This window comes from Zonotrichia albicollis, chromosome 14 (assembly GCF_047830755.1).
Source record: "Zonotrichia albicollis isolate bZonAlb1 chromosome 14, bZonAlb1.hap1, whole genome shotgun sequence".
NCBI lineage: Eukaryota > Metazoa > Chordata > Aves > Passeriformes > Passerellidae > Zonotrichia > Zonotrichia albicollis.
The window spans coordinates 19,414,526-19,439,809 of record NC_133832.1 but is presented as its reverse complement, the minus strand read 5'-3'; the positions used below and the strand labels follow the sequence as shown (position 1 = coordinate 19,439,809).

At 36.2% G+C, this 25,284-nt stretch overlaps 1 long non-coding RNA gene across 1 annotated transcript in view; it reads right to left on the bottom strand.

The window, feature by feature from the left end:
- The window catches only part of LOC141730846 (uncharacterized), a 38,447-nt gene extending 14,410 nt beyond the window's left edge, over window positions 1-24,037 (bottom strand). Inside the window, exon 1 of the long non-coding RNA XR_012582618.1 lies at window positions 23,755-24,037. This is a non-coding gene — a long non-coding RNA (uncharacterized LOC141730846). The remainder of the gene's footprint in view (window positions 1-23,754) is intronic.
- Between the last annotated feature and the right edge of the window lie 1,247 nt (window positions 24,038-25,284).

The window sequence follows — 25,284 nt, the reverse complement described above, 5'->3', positions numbered from 1 at the left end:
CATCAGGTGAAATGAAATGAAATGAAATAATTTCACAATGAAATAAATAAACAGAAATAAATAAACAATGAAATAAATGAACAGAAATAAATAAACAATTAAATAAATAAGCAGAAGGAGTGGTGGATGGCTGATTCAGAGGTTTCCACACAAACCCAGCTAAAGCAAACTGCCTACACTGAGTGAAGTGAAATTAAATAATTTCACAATGAAATAAATAAACAGAAATAAATAAACAATGAAATAATGAACAGAAGGAGTGGTGGATGGCTATTCAGAGGTTTCCACACAAACCAAATTGAAGTAAAGCTCCTGGCACTGTTAAGCTCAGAGTCAGCCCAGGACAGAGCAGGAATTGCACAGAGGAATTGTGGCAGTGGCTGCTGCATCCACAGGGCAATTGTCATCCAGGAGCTGTAAATAAGGAACATTTCACCTCAGCAGCAAAGTCAGATATTGATCCTGCTTAGTCAGCACGGCAATTTAAATATTCACCAATAAAACAACAGGGGTATAAATAAAAGAGATTCTGAAGTTGGGAGGGAATTTTGCATTAAGGAAAAAATCCAAATGGTATCCTTGGAGGGGTGAAATTTAACTTACAGGAAACAGATGTATCAGTAAAGGAGCTTGGTTTCTAATTATAAAACATATAATGGCATGTTTCAGAAACTTCAAATAATTATTGACATTTCACACCTTTGTGAAAACCTGCTGGTTTTTTAGTATTTCAAATTTATACATTGAAATATGTGCAAATTGTTGCCCACAGTAATTCTTATTCCAACTCACCAACTAATCTGCTGCTGACCAAAAGCCAGTTTAATGCATGCAGGGATAATCTGTGGACTCTCTGTGAAAAGGAGGAGCCCTGGGAGGCCCAGGTGAGCTCCTGGACATGAGGAAGAGCAAAGGTGGAATTAACACAAAGTTCAGCAGTGATCCTCAGTCAGACCTGGGAGGGGAAAAGAAGATTAACTTCTGCAGAACCAAAGGGATGGATCTCAGATCTGCAGAGTGAAGACATTCCTATATAAAATTTGAAGATGGTTTGCTGTCACAGATTTAAGTAGTGTGGCTTGATGGTGTAAATTAGTTAAAATCCGTGTCCTGAAAATGTCAGATTACGTACACTCTACACCCTGCAAATCTTGTCACTGCCTGCTTTTCCTCCATCTGATGCAAAGCCTTAAAAATATGGATATGCTGAAACGCACAGACATATCTTAAAACCTGCACAGAACTTGTACCAAACAAGGGTCCCAGAGTCTGGAAGGGAAAACCGTGGCAGCTTTTCTTAATCTGTTTTGATGTTTCTGCATCAACCCAATTAATTCACAAAGGAAGGGCTCACACAGCGCATGTGAGCAACCTGCTCTCCAAACATCTCCCCCAGAAGGAGCTGCCTCAGAACTGCTTTGGAAGCAGCAATTTTAAGACACTTAGGGTTGGTTTTTTTTACAAATTATATAAGAACATGGGACCATAAACAATCTCTGGTAAATACTATTTGGAGATTTATTAAATATAATGAATAAGCTGCTTAGAAATTATTTTTTGTCTCCCAGCTGAGTTGCAATGTAGCGATTCCTTCTGACTTCTGCTTTCTTGTGAAGAGCAGCAAAGCAAAGAGGAGCAATTAATACTGTGAGGAGCAGAAACTACAAAAGCTGATCTTTTGTGAGTTCACTCCTGATTTATTCTGCTCCCTCACATCTACAGCCCATCCCTTTTTAATTCCTCAAGCTCCAGCTGCCTCGTTCTCCCTCTCTCCTTTTTCCTGCACTCCCATCCCGTTCCACGTGTACAAACAATTTGGTTTTCTCCTGCTGAGTGGCATCTGCTCTGCTCTGCTTTGCAGCTCCCCACGCAGGGAGGGTTCAGCTGCTGCTGCTCAGGAGTGGCACCAGGAGATTTTCTGAACAATCCCTTCGCCAGGATTTCCTCCTGAGAAGCCTCAGAAAAGAAATGTAAACAATAATTGTCTGATTGCCTGGAATGTGGTCTGGGGGTTGCTTTACAAACGGGTGCATCTTTAATTGGTTCCATGTGAATTGTTTTTAATTAATGGCCAATCCCAGTCCAGCTGTGTCGGACTCTCTGGTCAGTCATGGGTTTTTATTATTCATTCTTGTCTAGCCTTCAGATGGCTCCTTGCTCTTTCTTTAGTATAGTTTTAGAATATAATAAATATAATAAATAGAATATAATAGATAAATTAAATAAAATATAATAAATAAAATGTAATATAATACAACATAATATAGTTAATACAACATAATATATTTAATACAATATAACTAACATACTAATATAGTATACAATATAAGATAATATATAGCATATAATAAATAATATATACAATAATCTATTACATTATATTATGAATATAGTATAATACAGTAGAGTATAATACAGTATAGTATAATACAGTATAGTATAACACATTATAGTATAGTATAGTATAATACAGTATAGTATAGTATAGTATAGTATAATACGGTATAGCATAATACGGTATAGTACAGTATAGTATAGTATAGTATAATACGGTATAGTATAACACGGTATAGCATAATATAGTATAGTATAGTATAATGTAGTATAGTATAATATAGTATAGTATAGTATAATACGGTATAGTATAATACGGTATAGAATAATACGGTATAGTATAATATAGTATAGTATAGTATAATACGGTACAGTATAGTATAATACGGTATAGTATAATATAGTATAATACGGTATAGTATAATACAGTATAGAATAATATAGTATAGTATAGTATAATATAGTATAGTATAGTATAATGTAGTATAGTATAATATAGTATAGTACAGTATAATATAGTATAGTATAGTATAATACGGTATAGTATAATACGGTATAGAATAATACGGTATAGTATAATATAGTATAGTATAGTATAATACGGTATAGTATAGTATAATACGGTATAGTATAGTATAATACGGTATAGTATAATATAGTATAGTATAGTATAATATAGTATAGTATAGAATAGTATAATACGGTATAGTATAATATAGTATAGTATAGTATAATATAGTATAGTATAGTATAGTAGAATATAGTATAGTATAGAATAGTATAATACGGTATAGTATAATACGGTATAGAATAATACGGTATAGTATAATATAGTATAGTATAGTATAATACGGTATAGTATAGTATAATACGGTATAGTATAGTATAATACGGTATAGTATAATATAGTATAGTATAGTATAATATAGTATAGTATAGAATAGTATAATACGGTATAGTATAATATAGTATAGTATAGTATAATATAGTATAGTATAGTATAGTAGAATATAGAATAGTATAGAATAGTATAATACGGTATAGTATAATACGGTATAGTATAATATGGTATAGTATAGTATAACACAGTATAATACGGTATAGTATAGTATAGTATAATACGGTATAGTATAGTATAATACGGTATAGTATAATACAGTATAATACGGTATAGTATAATACAGTATAATACGGTATAGTATAATACGGTATAGTATAATATAGTATAATACGGTATAGTATAATACAGTATAGAATAATATAGTATAGTATAGTATAATGTAGTATAGTATAATATAGTATAGTATAGTATAGTATAATATAGTATAGTATAGTATAATATAGTATAGTATAGTATAATACGGTATAGTATAATACGGTATAGAATAATACGGTATAGTATAATATAGTATAGTATAATATAGTATAGTATAGTATAATACAGTATAATACGGTATAGTATAATACGGTATAGAATAATACAGTATAGTATAGTATAATACAGTATAGTATAGTATAATATAGTATAGTATAGTATAGTATAATACGGTATAGTATAATACAGTATAGTATAATACGGTATAGTATAATACGGTACAGTATAATATGGTATTGTATAGTATAATATAGTATAGTTTAGTATATGCTATACAGTAGAGATAGTATACATAGTATAGTATATACTATATAGTATAGTATAGTATATATATATAGTATAGTATATACTATATGGTATACATAGTATAATACGGTATAGTATAATACGGTATAATATAGTATAATACGGTATAGTATAATACGGTATAGTATAGTACAGCATAATATAGTATAGTATAGTATAATACGGTATAGTATAATACGGTATAGTATAGTATAATACAGTATAGTATAGTATAGTATAATACGGTATAGTATAGTATAGTATAATACGGTATACTATAATACATTATAGTATAATATAGTATAATACGGTATAGCATAATACGGTATAGCATAATACGGTATAGCATAATATAGTATAGAATAATACGGTATAGTATAATATAGTATAGTATAGTATAATACGGTATAGCATAGTATAATACGGTAGAGTATAGTATAGTATAGTATAGTATAATATAGTATAGTATAGTATAATATAGTATAGCATAGAATAGTATAATACGGTATAGTAAAATACGGTATGGTATAATATGGTATAGTATAGTATAATACAGTATAATACGGTATAGTATAGTATAATACGGTATAGTATAATATAGTATAATATAATATAGTATAGTATAGTATGATACAGTATAATACGGTGTAGTATAATACGGTATAGAATAATACAGTATAGTATAGTATAGTATAGTATAATACGGTATAGTATAATATAGTATAGTATAGTATAATATAGTATAATATAGTATAATACGGTATAGTATAATACGGTATAGTATAATTCGGTATAGTATAATACAGTATAGTATAGTATAATACGGTATAGTATAATATAGTATAATACGGTATAGTATAATACAGTATAGAATAATATAGTATAGTATAGCATAATGTAGTATAGTATAATATAGTATAGTATAGTATGATACAGTATAATACGGTGTAGTATAATACGGTATAGAATAATACAGTATAGTATAGTATAGTATAGTATAATATAGTATAATATAGTATAATACGGTATAGTATAATACGGTATAGTATAATACGGTATAGTATAATATGGTATAGTATAGTATAATACGGTATAGTATAATATAGTATAATACGGTATAGTATAATACAGTATAGAATAATATAGTATAGTATAGCATAATGTAGTATAGTATAATATAGTATAGTATAGTATAATACAGTATAGAATAATATAGTATAGTATAGTATAATGTAGTATAGTATAATATAGTATAGTATAATACGGTATAGTATAATACGGTATAGAATAATACGGTATAGTATAATATAGTATAGAATCATACGGTATAGTATAATATAGTATAGTATAGTATAATACGGTATAGCATAGTATAATACGGTATAGCATAGTATAATACGGTATAGTATAGTATAGTATAGTATAGTATAATATAGTATAGTATAGTATAATATAGTATAGCATAGAATAGTATAATACGGTATAGTATAATACGGTATAGTATAATATAGTATAGTATAGTATAATACGGTATAGTATAATACGGTATCGTATAATACGGTATAGTATAATATGGTATTGTACAGTATAATATAGTATAGTTTAGTATATGCTATATAGTATATATAGTATATATAGTATAGTATATACTATATAGTATAGTATAGTATATACTATATAGTATAGTATATACTATATAGTATAATACGGTATAGTATAATACGGTATAGTATAGTATAATACAGTATAGTATAGTATAGTATAATACGGTATACTATAATACATTATAGTATAATATAGTATAATACGGTATAGTATAATACGGTATAGTATAATACGGTATAGTATAATACGGTATAGTATAGTACGGTATAGTATAGTATAATATGGTATAGTATAGTATAATACGGTATGGTATAATATAGTGTTGTATAGTATAATATAGTATAGTATAGTACAGTATAATACCGTATAGTATAGTATAATACGGTATGGTATAATATAGTATAGTACAGTATAATACGGTATAGTATAGTATAATACGGTATAGTGTAATATAGTATAGTATAGTATAATATAGTATAATATAGTATAATATAGTATAATATAATATAATATAGTATAATATAATATAATATAATATAATATAATATAATATAATATAATATAATATAATATAATATAATATAATATAATATAATATAATATAATATAATATAATATAATAATCAGTTTTCTAAGAACTTGGAGTCAGATTCTCACCTCTCACCTCATCCTGGAGACCCTCACAACACCACAGCACAGGAGAGGCAGCAGCTCCAGACTGCTGACCAGGAGCACAGACAGCCCTGGGACAGTTCGTGGATTAAAAGGGATGAGGAACAAATAACAGCGATCAGGGATCTCTGGAAAAGGTTGTATTATATGTAGAAAAAACCAAGATAAAATACTGATTCTCTTTTAGACAGCACACCTCTAGTGACTGACTCACAGTGACATAAACACACTCAGGCATGGGCTAAAAGAGGATGAAAAGAAAAGCACTCCTTGGTATTTGTTTTCCTGCATTCATTTTATCCATGATTCTCCACACTTCCAGGTGACTGAATGGAAAGGAAGCTCCCCCTCCTGCTTCCAGCCAAGGGTTTGAGTTTAACCTTATTCCCTTCCCCTGTGATATCACTTGAGTCACACAAGTAGGGCTGGAGCACGCACTGAAAGGGACAATTCCAGCTAAAATATGGCATTCTCCAAGCCAGGATGACATTCCCAGTGGTTCCCTGGGTTGATACTTTGGTCAGAGAGTAGAAACCTTGAAGCCCATTAAAATAAAATATCAGCCCTGAAATAAAAGTAATCAAGTATTTGAAATCTGCAGAACGTTTTCCCTTGACTTGTAGGTAGTTCAATGTTTACAAATTCACACTGAGTTGTGTTTTCAGAGAGAATTATAGAGATAATCCATTTTTCTTCATGCTTATATTCTTGATAGGGGTTTTCAACTGAAGTTACAATCAAATCCAATAGACTACCTACCTTATAAAAGCCACTTATTTTCCACATTTTCAGAACTAGGAATTCTGTCTGAATACCAGATGCAAAATCAGTAGAAATGCCTCTTTAATGATTGCCAATTGAGATGTGTTCAAAGTGGTTTCAATCTCTCATCTGCAGCCTGGCTGCTCATTCTGTTTGATACTAGCACTGCATGACTAAAATTTACAGCAGGTTGCTATTCAGTGGAATTCTAGCAGCATTTTATTGCTCTTGAACTCTATCAGAATTAACACCCACTTGTGCTATTAAACTTCAGAGATAGAAACATTATCTTGCCTTAAAGTCAGTGAGAATTAAATAATACACAAACAAACAACCTGCCATTTGAATACTGGAATAACATTTGAATATTTTCGTGCTGCTGAGCGGAGCTAGAAGGATTGTGCTTGGGTTAAAAGCATTTTGGTGCATGCAGGGGGGACAGGGACTCATTTTCTTGCTGGTGCTCTCTCACTGAAGGTGGCAATTATCCCAGATTTGCTGTGGCTGCCCCGGATCCCTGGAACTGTCCCAGGCCAGGCTGGATGGGCTTGGAGCACGTGGGCCAGTGGGAGCTGTCCCTGCCATGGCAGGGCTGGCACTGATGTTATTTTGGTTATTTTGGTTATCTTGGACTGATGGATTTCCTGCTTCTTTTTATCCTTGGTTCTTGCTTGCTGCACATCCTCAGCAGAGGCACTTTAGGGTAAATGTTCTACAAAGAGTGCTACATTTATACAGCCTTGTGAAATGAGGTCTTACAGTTTTCCCATTTGTAAAATATGTGATAAAACTGCTCATATAAGTATTTTGGAACCTCATTGTTTGAAAGCATTTGTTAATCTGTAGAGGAGCCTTTCTTCCCATCACAGATAACAGATGTGAGGGACAGGAGGCCTTGGTGCTGATCTGGTTTATCTGCAGTGAGCCTCCCTCAAAAACCATTTCTGAGGCGTTAAGGTCCCTCCCAACCCAACCCATTCCAGAATTCCCTGAAATTTAATTTTTCCTGAATAGAAGACACACTTTCCCTGTGACTATGTTCACAGGGGTCTTATGTTGAGGGAAGAGATGAGGACCTGGCTCCATGTTTCAGAAGGCTGATTTATTATTTTATGATATATATTATATTAAAATTGTACTAGAAGAATAGAAGAAAAAGTTTCATCAGAAGGCTGGCTAAGAATAGAAAAGAATGATAACAGAAGTTTGTGGCTTAGCTCTCTGTCCAAGCCAGCTGACTGTGATTGGCCATTAATTAGAAACAACCACATGAGCCCAATCCCAGCTGCACCTGTTGCATCCCACAGCAGCAGATAACCATTGTTTGCATTTTGTTCCTGAGGCCTCCCAGCTTCTCAGGAGGAAAAATCCCAAAAAACCGATTTTCCATAAAAGATGTCTGTGACATTTCCCACCCCACCCAAGGGCAGAGCAGCCACATTCAGGTGCCAGCCCCATCTGTGCTGGGTAAAAGCCCCCAGAGCAGCAGGGCTGGACCAGCAGGGCAGCAATCCCATCTCCAGCAACACATTCCCAGATTTCTCCCTCCTGCTCTGGTTTCCCACGCCCACCTCCTCTGCCCAGGGATATCACAACAGAAGCAATCACATATGTGCTCCTCAGAAGTGGTTTTTGAGGGAGGCTCACTGCAGATAAACCAGATCAGCACCAAGGCCTCCTGTCCCTTACATCTGTTATCTGTGATGGGAAGAAAGGCTCCTCTACAGATTAACAAATGCTTTCAAACAATGAGGTTCCAAAATACTTATATGAGCAGTTTTATCACATATTTTACAAATGGGAAAACTGTAAGACCTCATTTCACAAGGCTGTATAAATGTAGCAATCTTTGTAGAACATTTACCCTAAAGTGCCTCTGCTGAGGATGTGCAGCAAGCAAGAACCAAGAATAAAAAGAAGCAGAAAATCCATCAGTTGAAAATAACCACATCAAAAAAATATTTTATATTAGTCCCCACCAAATTGCAATTTCTGGAAAAATTTGGAGCATCAAACTGAAATAATTGATATTGGTTCAAAAATGTTACTGGAAGGAAAAGCAACAACAACAACAATGTGGTTTAAAACTGCTCAAGCATCCAAATTATCTGGGTTCTTTTCCTGTTAGGAAACCTTAAAAATTCAGGTAATTTCCTTTAATTGGTAGAGTCCTCCAAAATAAGCAGAAACTGAGATTCTAAAATTGTAAAACCTAAATTCCAAAACCTGTGGAGGGAAGGCACAGGCAGAATATCACCATGGAGTTCAGCTGGGTCCTGTGCTCTGTGAACAAACATTCACCAAATCTTTTCTAAATTATTTCCAGCTCCAGTGGAAGGCTGTGTCCTAAACCAGCATTCCTCATTTCACTACATTCAAGTGACAATGCCAGAATTCTCCTTTTCTGCAGCAAAAATTACTCCCTTCAAAGGAATGGAAGAGGAAAAACAGCAAAGGATTTCCTTCAGCAGAAATTTCTAATGCAAGTGCCACAAAACATGACCTGTACATCAACACTTCAGCATTAATAGTGGAACAGTTTCTTAATCTGACCTTGAAAATACTCCATTTCTTCAAAGTTAATAAGAAACAAATGTTATTTTGGGAGTTTCTGTAACTTGTGAAAGTTTTTATACTCAGCACTTTAAGCAAAATTTAAAAAAATAAAGACACAGTAACAGAAAAAACACCTGAAAATATCTCCAAGAGCTTTGCTAATAACTGTTCTACAGTAAATTAACTGACTTTTCCCTATGTATTTAACTGCTTCTAATTCAATCAGTATCAGTTTTCTCTGTTCTCTGAAGGCAGATTGGTGTAGAAGGGAGTTAATTAGCTATAAATACCAAACAGCACCCAAATAAAAGGGATCATTATTAACACCCAGGGAACAGCTGGGCCATTTGATAAATTGTTTTGTTTCTAACAAAAGGAATTTATCATCCATTCCCTAGGTTGGAGAAGGCTTTTCCCTTTACAGCTGTCCCTGAAATCTGAACCTGTACCAGACATGAGGGGCCAGCAAGGGCCAAAGAGGAAATGAGCTGTATTTCTGTAAGGATGGATAAAGTTTGGGTTTAATTGCATCAATAATAATTTATTCACGAACAACAACACAAGTAACAATAGAGATGAAAGAGTTGGTATAGGAATCACTAGGTTATGATGGGGCTAAAATGGTGCTGGATGATTTTTTGCTGATCATCACCATCACAATTCTAAAAATATGACCTTATTTACTTTACTGACTAAATTTAGAGCTATAGAAAAATATTAGAGAAGTGTCTGCAGGGAGAAAAACTCTCATACTTCTGTTGAGGTGTGGTAATCTTGAGATGGAAGAGATTGTATGAAAAAGCAAAGCTTGAGATTGAGTTTTCCAAGAATACCACACAGCAGTCTGCCCTTCATTTTCACAAGTGATTGATCATGTAGAAATCTGATGCTAACCTAAAATTATTAAAAAACAAACTGTCTCATCAATAAAAAGTGGAAGCTTAAATCAGCATAAAAGAAGTTATCAGAGTTTTAATTTCCTATGCTCACTGATACCCATCGTGGATGTTTTATGTATGAGATCCAGCACACAGTCCTGAAATTGCACTCCAAATCCAGATGTTGTATGGGAAATCACATTAGAAGTTATTTATAAATACACAGAAGTCATAGATCCAATTAACTTCCAGATGTTCTGAGCCATCACCACCATCAGACCTTATTAAAGATTAATTTAATTCCTATTTGATAAGCTGATGGAAGACTGGGTTCTCATGGCTTGGGCATCAGACTGAGGGGGGAATTTCACATCATCTCACCCAACCAAGCTGTTGGTTTGTCCAGTGTCATTGGAGAGGTGGCACTGTCACCCTCCAATCCGCTGTCACTTTGGGAAAACTATAAATGTTGACGTCAGAAATTATATTTCCCTTTTTCACCTTGAAGACAGCAGTGTATGTTGGATTATTTCACGTCCTATAGTGGCACAAAACTCCTGCAGAAATAAAAAACTCCGCAAAAAAGAAACAAACACGAAGGATTTGATAGGAACACCTGAGGATTGATGCTGCTTCCTCCCCAGCCCTTCCTGCACTGAAGGGAACACAGATTCATGGCATCTTCTTGCCAGTCTCTTTATTTTCCCCTCACTAATTCAGTGATTAATTTGAATCCATTAGCCCATTATATGTTTTACATTGCAGCAGCCCCTTGCAGACTCTGCACAATCGTGTTTTGTTCTGTGTCATTATAAAAATGTCTATACAATTATCAATAACTTAGCAGCAAATGGCAAGTCAAGTATTTAATAGATAAAGAGGCACTTAGATAAGAAAGCAAGCACAAAAATCTATTACATTTATTTGCTTAAAAAATGCCACCTTGAAGTGGAAGCTCCATCCTTCTATGAAATTAAAGCTATTTATTATGTTTAAATGTGTAAATGTTCAGACATTACAGTAGCAAATGCATTAAGAAAAATATAAGGAAAATATATTTGATGTTGCCATTATCTGTTCTTCGGTTGGTATAGAGGGAATTTGGAGAATAATTTTTACAAGTCTACTCCATTTGCATTATGGTTCATTATTAGCAGCTAAAGCCTTTTAATTGTCACAGAACAATGTCTTATTTACTATTTCTTTATCATAATAATGCCCAATTTGCCTGATTTTCCAACTCTAAATTAAGTAATATATCAAAACTGATTTCAATTAATCCCTAATTTGAAGTCTCCAGGTAGCACTATTATGAGATTAATGTGATTAATTGAAATTTCCCTGTTGTTAAAAATCCTCATTTCCACAAGAAACAAAGATTTTGTGTTTCTCCTGGTGGACTCTGCAGTTTAGGCTGTTCCTGAGACCTCTGGAGATTCCTTCCCACCCAAACTCTCCTCTGGCTTTGTGTTAAATGTGACAATGAGAAATGTCTGGGAAAATGCCAATATATGAAATTCAGAGTCAGCAAACAGAAGGATGCAAGGAGAAATGGGAACTCCAGGTTGAAATTCAGACAGGAGGAAAACCCAAAGAGTGAAGTGTGTAAGAATGGCAGAATTATGAGATGACACAAACTTAAACTGTTCACATTTCTATAAAGCTCTGTGTGCATTTTGCAAATCTGACATTTACAAAGTGATAAGGAACTGGAGGCAGGCAAAACTAAATTACAGAGAGAAATGTCAGACCTTGCAAAAGGAAACCCCAAAGAACCCAAGCAGCTCTGCCTGAAGGGAGCTGAGGAAGGGTTAAATTGGCAAAATTGGGTGGCAAAAAACAAATAATTCTCTCTTACTGGAGTGATATAAGGCTGACCATTTTTAATAACGCTCTGTGAAACAAAATGGATATAAAATTTATAACAATATGAGGGAAAATTCCGTTCATTTCTTCTGAGATTGTCACAAGAACGAGGGAAATTCAGGTGGATCCCAAAAGCCACTTCAGGAAAAATGTTCAGGTTCTTCTGGAAATGTAAATCATGTTCAGAATGCAATGTAATGCAGTAGAAATGCATTAGAAAATGCATTAGAAAATCTCTAATGATGAAACAAATAAGAGGAAAATAGAGGTTATCACAAGGAGAGATGCTTTGATATTCCCCTTCAAAGAACCAGTATTTCTTTCAGGAAAATGACAAAACTTCTTCAAACTTTTGCTCTTTTCAGGGTTTCCTTCTGGATTTTTTAATTTAAAAAGTAGCATTTAAAAAAAATGTAGCATTTAAAAAAAAAGAGTAGCATTTTAAAAAAAAGTAACATTAAAAAAAAGTAGCATTAAAAAAAGTAGCATTAAAAAAAAGTAGCATTTCAAAAAAAAGTAGCATTTCAAAAAAAAGTAGCATTTCAAAAAAAAAGTAGCATTTCTTTTACTAAAATATTTCTTTTTTTTTGGTATCTTAATAAAACCCTTAAAACTGGTGCTTGAGTAGTTTTTTGTTCCATGAGGAATATCCTGAAATTCCTTTAAATAACTTTACAGCTTAAGAAAGTGATAGTATGTATGCCAATTTTTTTATAAAACAATGCTTTTAGGAAAAAATGGAATTGCACAGACAAAAAAAAGGGCGTCCTTAAGTGAAATGAAAAAACGATAGATTAAAAACTTTTTACAAGTCATTCTCTTCATATTTTATTTCTCATTCAGTAAATCAGCAACCCATGGATTTTCACCTGTGAAATACTGCTGCAGGAAATTGCTCAATATGAATTATAAAGAGAACAGTTTAGTTAATTAAAAGTTTGAGTAAGTAACAAGTTACTTAGACAACTAAATCCCAATTTGAAGATAATTTATCCACTTTGCCTGTCTCATGAAAAATTAATGGAAAAAGACTCATACAGACTTTAAATCACTCCTGCAGATGTGCTTTGGGTGGGTTTAAATGTGCTTTACCAAAACCCATTTCTAAAACTGAATAACGCTGTATTTCTGATGTCACCATATCCTGAGCTGCTGCATTTCTGCTGCCAGGCTGTGGCACGAGGCAGCAGCCTAATGACAGCAGCTTAATGACAGCAGCTAATTAATGCTGAGTGCCCAGAATCCTGTCACACACAGCACAAGCCTGCATCTCTGCCATTATGGATTTAATTACAATTATCTGTTTCATGACAATTCCCTATTTGATAACAATTGTGTTTCATAACAATTCCCTATTTAATAACAATTATTTTTCCTAACAATTACCTATTTAATAACAATCATCTGTTTCATAACAATTCCTATTCAATAAAAATCATGTTTAATAACAATTCCCTATTTAATAACAATTCTGTTTAATAACAAGTCCCTATTTAACAACAATTCTCTTTCCATAGCAATTCCCTATTTAATAACAATTTTTTTCCTAACAATTACCTATTTAATAATAATTGTTTCATAACAATTCCTATTTAATAAAAATCATGTTTAATAACGATTCCCTATCTAATAACAATTCTCTTTCCATAGTGATTCCCTATTTAATAACAATTCTCTTTCCATAGCAATTCCCTATTTAATAACAATTTGTTTTCCTATTTAATAATAATTGTTTCATAACAATTCCTATTTAATAAAAATCATGTTTAATAACGATTCCCTATCTAATAACAATTCTCTTTCCATAGCAATTCCCTATTTAATAACAATTTTTTTTCCTATTTAATAATAATTGTTCCATAACAATTCCTATTTAATAAAAATCATGTTTAATAACGCTTCCCTATCTAATAACAATTCTCTTTCCATAGCAATTCCCTATCTAATAACAATTCTCTTTCCACAGCAATTCCCTATTCCATATCCAGCAGCAGTTTCTCTCTCAGCTCTGGCAGAGCAGGTGCCAGCCAGGATAGAAGTGCTGAGAGCAAGGCACAGACCCTTTGAAATGCCAAAAAAAATATCCAATAATGAGATAAATAACACCCAGGTGTTGCTGTGGAATTAAAATAGCTCCACCCTTCTCTAGGTGTTTTATTCCGCTCTTCTGGCATGTGGGAGCTTTCAGCTGCCTTGTGGAATTGGTCACAAATAAAAACTTCCCCCCAAAAAAGGAAAATTCAGGCTTTCCACCAGGAACAAATGGAAAAGAGAACAAATATCATTTGAAAACTGTAAGCGCTGATAATTGTATATGAATACTTGTAAAGCATGCACAGAGCCAAGGAAATTGTCATCTATACAGAACTGATTGGAACAAATTGGTGTTCTAAAATTAACTTTGAAAGGACTTTCCATCATGACCTTACAAAGGGTAGGGTTTTTCTGAAACATTCATTGGAATGGCACTAGAAATTCAAATTGCATTATTGCAGAGACAGGGCAAAAAGAGAAGCCAGAGAAACAGGACAGAAAGATGAAAAAGACATAAAATTAAGTCAGAGGAAATAGCAAAGTGCTATAGAATCTATAAAAATATGCAATGGATGTGTTCAATTCCTCCAGTAGGAGGTTTTTTGGGGGTTTTTTGGTGACATTTAGGGAAATTTAGCATTTTGCTATGTGAAAAAATAAAGCTTAAACTATTGACTCGTTCCATATCTGGGCATTGGTACCATAAAAAGAAATTATCTCCATGGTGTCCCAGTTTAACTCATTTGCAGCAACCTGAGCTCCACCAGGGTTCATGAGGAGAGCACTAAAATGAGAAAAAACAGCACAAATGTTTTGGAATAAAAACAAACCCGGATTTTATCGTGTTCCACATGGCCCTGGGGCTGTGCTGGGACTCGGACAGAGCCAGGGCTCCCAAAGGTGGGGCACAGAGGAGCAAAAGTCCCGAAATTCTCCACGGAAATTCTGAGGCTTTTAGTATTTTTTCCTTAGAAGTCTAAAATGAGTTTAAAGTATTTCGGCACAGGAAACCTCTCCAAGCAGGAAAAACTTCAGATTTTGCAGGTCAGCCTTAAAACCATGAGGAGCTCATGGAGGGAACAGGAGAAGATATCACAGCAGATCTGCACTAGCACCAACAGCACAAAGTAAAATGAAATCCCCTCACTCCACCCTTTATGAAATCCTCTATGCCAAGGCCAAAAATACAATTAAGCTCAGATTCCATCCCTTGCTTGTCTCCTGACTATTTAAACTTTAAAATGATTATTGTCATTGTCTGTAGGAAAACAATCATCCACTCAAGCTGGCTCTTTGCTGAAAACCTGTTTGGTTTTTGTTTGCCCTGAACTGAAATCAATGAAAGAGTGCCAAGAATCATCAAAACACGTTTCTGTGAACACTGGCATAAATTGAGATGAAACTCCTTTGTTTCAGGAATGTCCTGGATATAATAAAAGCATTTGTGCTACAATTGCAATTCACAAGGACATAAATAATATCTCAGCCACAATTAACTGTTCACCTTTAACAGGTGAAAGGCACTGGCATAAAATCTGCCTTTCTGCCCCAGTTTTGTGTGTTAAACCATCCTGAAAGCAGGGAGCACAGCTGAAAGTCCCCTCTCACCCCCCAGTGCTATAGATGATTATGGAGAACAGAATTCCAAACCCTCCCTTGTTTTCCACTCTGTGCACTGATACCAATAGAAATCCCACATGCTGATCAAAATACATGGTTGCTAACAAGGCACAATCCTCTTTGCCAAATTAGATTCCAAATATTAAAGCTAAAAACCAGAAAGTCAGAAATAACCAAATATCCAAATATACCGCTAAAGTGATATGATTAATATTCCTTGTACAAAGTTATTTATTTAAATATATTTATTTAAAATATTTAACCAGGAAATTACCATCAAGATTAAAAGAATTACACTTAGCCTACAGCAACAATATGCTAACGTTGCCAGCACTTAAAGGCTGATAATTTACATGAGGGACACATCTGAGCACAGCAGATTTAGCAGGGATGTGCGTTGGGGATGTGGGGAGGAGAATTCACCCAGTGTGATGGAGGTGGGTGAGGAGGACAATTCATCTGCAGGAGCAAAGGCACTGATGGGGAATCCTCCAAACCCACCAGGATGCACTGCCCTGGTAGGGGCTGGAAATCTCCAAACCCACCAGGATGCACTGCCCTGGTAGGGGCTGGAAACGGGAGAGGTTTGAGGTCCCTTCCAGCCAAAATATTCTGGGATTCTGGGATTTCATGAATGCAAATACTTCTGGAGATTGCCAAATGTCCCTGGAGGGGAAGGTGACACAGGGTGCAGCATCCTGAGTGGGCATACTGGGGCTTCATCCAATTCTGTCTTGGAAAAAGGGTAATCCAGCTTGGAATAAAGGGGCGGGGCCGCTTGGGAAAAAAGGGGCGGGGCCGCTTGGGAAAAAAGAGGGGCGGGGCCGCTTGAAAAAAAGGGGCGGGGCCGCTTGGAAAAAAGGGGCGGGGCCGCTTGGAAAAAAGGGGCGGGGCCGCCTTGAAAAAAAAGGGGCGGGGCCGCCTTGAAAAAAAAAGGGGCGGGGCCGCCTTGAAAAAAAAGGGGCGGGGCCGCCTTGAAAAAAAAAGGGGCGGGGCCGCTTGGGAAAAAAGGGGCGGGGCCGCTTGGGAAAAAAGGGGCGGTCCCGCCTTGGAAAAAAGGGGCGGTCCCATCAGTGAAGAGTCTCTCCTCACGTGTGCCCTCCGTGCCACTCCAGGCTGGCCCCAGCAGGCAGGGGAGCACAGCAAACCCTTGGAAAGGAGGGGAATGGAATTCTGAGGGAGGGAGGGAGGGTTTGGAATTCTGTTCTCAGCGATCATCCACAGCACTGGGGGATGAGAGGGGACTGTCTGCAGCGCTCCCTGGTTTCAGGATGTTTTCACACACCCAGCTGGCAGGAGCTGGGGTGCCCTGGAAGGGCAGTGGGGCTCAGCCTCAGTGCTCAGGGCACAGCCAGGGCTGTTCTCTGCACAAACCCTTCACTCCCACACTGGCTGAAAGGTGAATCCATCACCTCGAACAGCTCCTGAGTGCTGGAAGGGTTTGCTTACTCCTCACTTTGGAGGAGATGAGGAAATTCAGTGTAGGTGTCCTTGCATCAAGAGAAAGAAAGTCAATACCTTTTGCTGGGGCCCTGAGTTATTTCTTTCCAGACACATCTGCACTTGTCTGTCCCTGGCCTTGCTGACACATCCGGAATCAGGAATTCCCTCTTATCCACACACTGCCACTGTTTACCCTGGGCACGGCATCCTTCCCTTCCAGGCCCTGGAGTACAGACAGTGCTATTAAACAAAACACAATTTAAATAAAAACATGGAGAGGTTCTCATCACAGCCCCTCTATTCACCTCTGTCCTTAAATTAATATCCTGTTAACTATAACATTCTGCAATTTCATGTACAGACTGCGTCCTCTGGAAGATGAAATGTGGGCTCTGCCATTGAATGCTGGTCAAAATCCTTCAGTGACAATTCCTGTGCATTGATATGAAAATAGTTTCCATGGAGGGAAGTAGATATTTAATTTTAAGAATATTTTTTTCACCCAGACATTTAATTGCAATTATCTGTTTCATAACATTTTCATAACATTTTTATATTTTATATTTATATTTTATAGCATATAACATTTTTTTTCACCCAGAAATTTACAAAGCTCAGCTCTGGCTCAGGAAATGCCTCAAGAACTGAAGGCTGGAGACCTGGAAAATGCTCACAGGGACCCACTGTGGTCCTGTCATTGTCCCCACATTTTCACTGCTGTCCCTGTAGCAGTGTCCTCTACACAATAATATACAACACTGCAGCCACAATAAATGGTGAAGTCTTTGGTAAGAAATAGTGTAGGCTCAATTGTACCCCACAGGATTCATAATTTGAAATGGTGGTTTTTCCAAGTGGGAATTTTAGTCAAGGAGAAGAAGGTGAAGGTTGTATGAGGCAGAGGAGAGAAGGGAATCCATTAATTTGTGTTACCAAATGCAAGAATGTGATTTATGGACAGCAGGTAATGAAGGACTCTGAAATCCTGTGAGCAAGAGAATACTGATAACTCAAAAAATTCAATTCCCCTGGGATATTCCCTATAAACACTTCCATTTTTATAGAAGCAATAAATGAAACAGGAACATAAAGGTTCCTGCACCAAACATGTTTTGCTGCCAGTCTCTGATGTTTGCACTTGGCTTTCCAGCCACCATCCAAGTTCTCACTTCTCTGAGTGCAAATGGGATTCTCAGAATGGAAAGGTGGAACCTGGACTTTCTGTGCTGTTTTCCTTTAAAGTAATCATTTCAGGAGCAGGTAATAAATTTGACTTATCACACTATTGAGAAGATCTCTGCTCCATTAAAGTTAAGCTGTGGAAGTGCCATTTGGCAGAGTTTTTCATAACCTCAATTGTGCCCCGAGTCATCTCATCCCTCCCAGCCTGGGGCACGATGAGCTCGCAACACAGCAGACAAATCCCAACTTAAACAGAGATAAATTATTAAACAGCATTTCTATAGAAGACCATTTTCTGAGAGTGCTTCCAAATGATATAAATCACTTATTCTAACAGCACTTTCCCCTCCTGCCAGTTCTGGTTCCTCTGCATGTGTTCATATGGCCATAACACAATACTGCATTCAGATGGGTTCAAAATCCCCATTTTTCAGCTCCTACAGCAGCTAACACTAATTATGAAAAGAATTGATTTGGCATCTACATTTAACACATCTCTAAGCATAAAACTTAATTATCTTATCTGGGGATACTTGGCATTTATTAATAAATGCAATACAATTTACAATGCATCATTCTGGACATGTCTCAGTCTACCTTTAAGAAAAATTTACCTATTTCAATCTTGTAAATTCTGCTTTATCTCCCAATGTCACCCAGCAGAATTGAGAGAGTAGTAAGAAATGGAGTAGGGAGCTCATGAGAACAAATTGGATTTCTAATTTAAAACTGGAATCAAACCCATTATTCAGTGCTATATTATTTTATTCTTTTGGAGAAGGGCAAAACCTTTCAGCTTCTAAGTTATATATAGTTTTCCACTTCCCCTCCCTACTGACAAATGGATTAGTTGAGGCAATTTCTCTCCATTAAAGGTTTTGCACCTGACACTGTAATGCAGCCACTGCTCAGTTACCCTTCAGGGGAGCCCTTTTTAATCCAAGGTAACAGAAGGATTTGCATTTGTCACTTCAGCTGGGCACAGCCCTCGTTGCTCCCTTCCCTTGGCCCATCTGATCCTGCTCAGCCAAGGAAACAAAACATCCTTGGGGACTTTTTTGGTTAGTAAATGTTAATTTACAAATTTATGCAAAAAAAAATTACAAAGGCTTTTGAGGTAGAAATAAAAACAAAGAAAAATAAATTTATTTTGAGGACAAATTAAGGAAAATTCAAATTATATCATCATGACAGAGTAAGGGGCATGAAATGTGGACAGCTAAGCAGGAAAGGGGGGAAATTCATTTACTTTGCCCCAAAAGATCTGACTACACCTTGTCTATTTTCTCCACAAAGAGACCTATCCAAAGATTCTCCAGATTCTTCCAAAGGGCAGGCCATGTTAAGAGCTGACAAATGCTTTTGTCTCTCACTGAAATCCAAACTCCAAACTCTCACTGCCCACAGAAGAACTGGCTCCTGGCTCTGTCTCTGCCAGGGGAATCTCATTCCACTTGACATGGGGGTTTATATTCAATAACCGTGTCAAGTTTGAATTCTATCTTTGCATTAAATTTGATTTTGTGTGGTCTCTATTAAATCACTGGCTAAATTGCCCACACAGTACAATAAGCAGGATTATGCCCTTCATCTCTCAAACCAAACAGATTACAGCATTGATTTAGATGAAGTAATAAGGGGAACAAGTTTTGCACCCCCTAAAATGACTCGTGTGGGAGTGCAGTTATTGTAGGAGATGTCACTCCTATCCCATCCTGCTCTGCTGTTTATCAGTGCTACTCTAAGATAAGTTAAAGCAGGTATAAAAGGCATTGTAGGAGAAAAAAAAATGCAAATCTGTTACAGTAATTTCATCTACACGGCAGAAAGGAAATACACATTTAAAACACTTGAAGCTTCTCTGGTATGTGCAGGGAACTGGGACGGGAACAAGAAAATTTCTTAGAAGAAAATTGCACACTTAGTTATTTTCTAATCATATTAATAGCTCTCCTTTGTACCTATTGCAGCTTCAAGTGGTTTCTTTTAAAAGATCACAATCAGGATGGTGAATAAAGTTCAGCTGAGTTCATCACAATGTAGATAATAAATTTACAGTGGCAGAATTATCCTGATACCAAACACATCGTGCTATTTAATGCCGAGTTGGAAAAGATCAAATTTTTTTGACAATGAAGGCAGAGGACAACCAAATGGCAAATAAAGGGCACAAAACCTGCAATTATTCACTGCTACATCACCAACTTTCAGTGCAGTGCGTGGGAATTGGAGTCCTGGGCAGGGCTGGGATGTGCACAGCCCTTTAGAGGGCACAAAGATCCACTCAGAGCAGGATTAAAAACCCCAGCACTGGCTGGATCAGCCCCAGGAGATGGAGCCTCACATCCTGCCCCTGGCACGAGGTAGAAATGCACAGTTGTGCCAGAGAGGAGCTTTGGAGAGATGAGTTACCAGGACACAGATCCAGGGAAATGCTGGCACAAGCAGTGCAGTTCTGAGGGTTAGAGACAGTTTTAAACACTCACAGGCCTAATTTTGAGCTCTGCCTTACTGAAAACGGTCCAAACCTTTACATCCCACCTCCCAGGAGAGGCCACTCTCTCCCTCTCACTGACACAAAGCAAATACAAGATGCATTTAGACCAAAATAAACCAACCAACCAACCAACAAAATAGCAGCAGTGGAATTTAAGCTCTGCACCCTATGAACTCCATGTTTGATTCTTTGCTACCAAGACTTGGATCTTTGAAACCCCAAGGTGCAGCCTAAACCCTGCATTTTCATCCTCCTGTGTTGGGAATCTCAGCTACAAACTCAGTGGAAGTCCTGGGTCAGGGAGACTTAATTTTATTAATTGGCAGCATCACAACTGAGTAAGAAGGGATTTCCAAGTGCTTTGAGTCCTCTTCAGTCAATGAAACTTTAAATGCTAAATATTTATAGTGGGAGTAATTTTTTTAATATTATAATGTAAAATGGAAGTTACACCTTGGACTTCTGAAATAAGATTTGCAGCCTCAAGAAGAAGAGCAAAACAGGAGAGTTCCAGTAAGTAATTAGTGATTAGATCTTTCATTAAAGGCACTCCTAGCAGGGAACAATCCATGGAAATAGCCCAGTCAAAGGTCAGCCAGACCCTCTGTGCTGAGACACCCACACTGTGATGGGATAACTGCAGTCTTTCATTATGGAACACTCATCCAGCCTTTTCCAAACCTCTCCCAGTTTAAATTATCCCCATGTGAAAATAAAATCTTTTATATCAATAGCAATAAGCCACAAGTCTTGATAATGATGACAGTCAGACAGACAGCAAGCCATAAATACTGAAAACAGCAAAACATTTTAGGAACAACAGAGAAAACAAACAAGCCCCAAAGCCCAGATTTTTCCAGGAACTGACCCAGAATCTCCAGGCAATCAGCAGCAGCACAATGAACAGGATGGGTGACGAGCTGGTGGGTGAAGATAACATTTCATTTATTCAAGCACTCTGCAGTGGTGTTCCTTTCTCCCCATTTCCCTCAGGAACTGCCCAAAGCTGCTCTGATTTTGACCCCAGCCCTGTCACAGAACCACTGGCACCTCATTTTAAGCAAATTGAGCAAAATGAAATATTACCACCTAACACTAATAGGTAGACGCTAATAGATAACTCTACGAGTCAATTACAAAACAAACACCTCCAAGGAAAATTCATCCATAAAGATTTCTGAGGAACAAATAAGATCATTTCCAAGTGATAAACTTCACCGTTGTTATATTCTTTTGCTAATTGCTTCTGCTTTCTTGTAAATTGTTTTGATTTTTCAATTTCAATTAGTAGCCTCAGCAAGGTGTGAACTCAGACAACCTTGCTATTCTGTTTTTCTGCTCCAACAAGAACATTTCCACATTTTTATTTTGAGAATGCTACTCAAATTAATTACTGGGTTATTTATCTGGAAGGCTGATGGAAGTGATATTTTTTCCCCCATATTGACACTGTGAAGTGGTGTAAGCCCATTGAAATGGAAGGAGTGGAGCCTGTTCCTACCAGCTGAGAATCTGTGGGAAGCAAAGCAAAATTTTCCCTCTGGGCTCTATCTTTATTGGTAACTCAAACTAGTATCTAAAATCTATACTGTGAGAGAAATATTCCCTAGGAATTTTTCATTGAAAAGATCTGCTCCTTCTGCTCAAAGATTCCTCTCCTTGTGCCCATCTCAGTTAATGCCAACAAGCCACACTGAGCTCAATCAATCTCAGAAAATAAATGTAGCATATCTCGGCATTAATGGTATGGATCAATAGAAGAAGCACATTATAAATCCAAGAAGAAAATAGAAATTAAGCTTAAATACCATTAAAATCCATAATGCCTTTCTTTTACAAGCCATTTATCAGGAACAGTGGGTGTTATAGCCCACATGTCAAATTCTACATGGGAAATTCTGCAACACAGTGTGCACAACTTCAGGAAATCAAAGAAAAAAATAAAATATAAGCTTAAACAACAACTAGAAGTTGAATTACTTTAACTAGAATTTTAATTAATTACCACTGTTTAATCTATGAAGATTTGTAAGCAAGTTAAATGGATTTGGAGAGGCAGAAATATTAACAACTCCTGAGTTCTCCTACTGAAAGACATGACAACTGTGAGAGCAAATTCTCAACCTTTATCTTCAATGAACTGTCTTTAATGATATCAGGTAATTTCAACTTTGATCAAAAAAATCAAACTCCTGTGCTGACAAGAACAACTTTTTGCTGTAATAGTGACGAGGGCAGACCACAGCTCTTAATTTTCAGATGAGTTAAACCACAACTGAGCACAAGTTTTGTAGCAATCCAGCTCTTCTCACCTTTCAGTTTTACACCAAATCCTTTCAACCCCCAAATGAACAGATTTCCACCTTTCTGTATAAATGCAGGAAAGCACAGTGCTCTGTACTGATCCCTCCTGAACCTTTTTTGATTTTGATATACTGATTTATATTCTAATACCTGCTGTCATACAGGGTTGGTCTCAGGTATTGAGCAGCAATTTCTGAAACACACTCAAAAGTGACACCTCAAACAAGTAAACAATCCACTTTTCATACCCAGACATATCATCCTGTAAACAAGAGGACATGCTTTCACCAAAACAACCTGCAATTTGCATCGAGAACACACAAGATCAGAAGGGTACTTACATGAGATTTTGCCGAGGCCAAGGCAAGAGAGAGCGAGTTCCTCCAGTCAACCTGCACTTCTTGATTTATCTAGAAACCTCTGGCCTCGAAGTTGAGGACAAGATGGAACAATTTTAGTTCTGATAACATTCTTCCTGTGACCTGTGGCTTCAGCTAAGTAATTACAGTGGCCTTGGCAAATATGAGTTAAGCGGTGTTGCCATGCCAACACACGTCCTTCTCCTCTCAAATGTTTTACTGCTCCAGACGCTCTGGGCTTGGAACGCACTTCCCACCAGGCAGACTCCTAGAGGAGTCTGGTTTGGACTTCTTCTATTAGAGATTTCTATTCTATTAATTAATTAATTCCATTTATAGACTAGAAATCTATAATAGAAGAAGTCTAATATGGACTCCTATGGAATAGAAATCCATAATATTCTATTATAGATTTCTATCCTATAAATCTTCTATAATAGATTTCTTTCTATAGAAGAAATTCTGACCTCAAAATTATGTTAAATGCTCTGGATTTCGCTTCACAGGACCAAGCATAAGCATTAATCATCAACGTATTTCCACTTCTCATAAAATTTTTTTCCTGAGGAAGAAGAGCATGAAGTAGCAGCTGTGATCATCATTGCTGGTATTCAGCAATATAAAATATCCTTATGTACTGATACTCCAGCTGGAGAAAGATCTTTTATTTTTCTGGTCAAAACATATCAATATTGCATAGCTGATACTAAAGGAGTTTGTACTCAGGTATCTTTTTCCAGATGAAAAATGAAAAGCACGTGGAGGTTTTAAATTCTGGATTAAATTTTGCCAGAGTTGCCTTGCAGTCAGTTTTAGGAATAAGAGAGAGGAAAACAGCAAGAGTTCAATGCATGTAACCCAAACCTTGTGTAGCAACATTGGATGTAAAGTGGAATTCCACAGCAAGGAATATCAAGTTTTAGAGCATTTTAATATGTGGAAAATGGACCAATGGAGAATTTACCACACCAAAGAAGAAAGTATCAATATCCTAATTGTCAATGGGACACTGCTGATTTTCTGCACCCTGTGCTCATGCCACGGGTGAAGCTGTTGACATCAGGACCTAGAGGTAAATTGGCAGGTACTGGACTATTTGTACTTGTTTTGACTGCACACAATTTGCACAGTCATCATCACACCATTAATGATATTTTTAGAGTGTTAAGGCTTCAACTGAGATAATAATAAAATTTCAGCTTCAAGCATGAATTGTGTTTCCTTTTTTTTATTCCGTTACAGGATTCTGCCTGTGAAATTGATGGAGGATCCCTGCAACACATTCCATAACTTGGATGCAACAAATTGATAGCACCAGCAAAGGCTATTGATTATTAAAAACCCTCTTAGATAAGCACAAACTCCAAGCACATATTTTACACAATATGCAGTATAATCTGAGCCTGATCTGCATTTTTAGTCCTTTCCTGTGTTTTATTTATTTATTTATAAAATACCAGCAGGATAGAATTACAGCAGCAAAACCAGCATGAGCTGTTGTTTTGTGAAAAT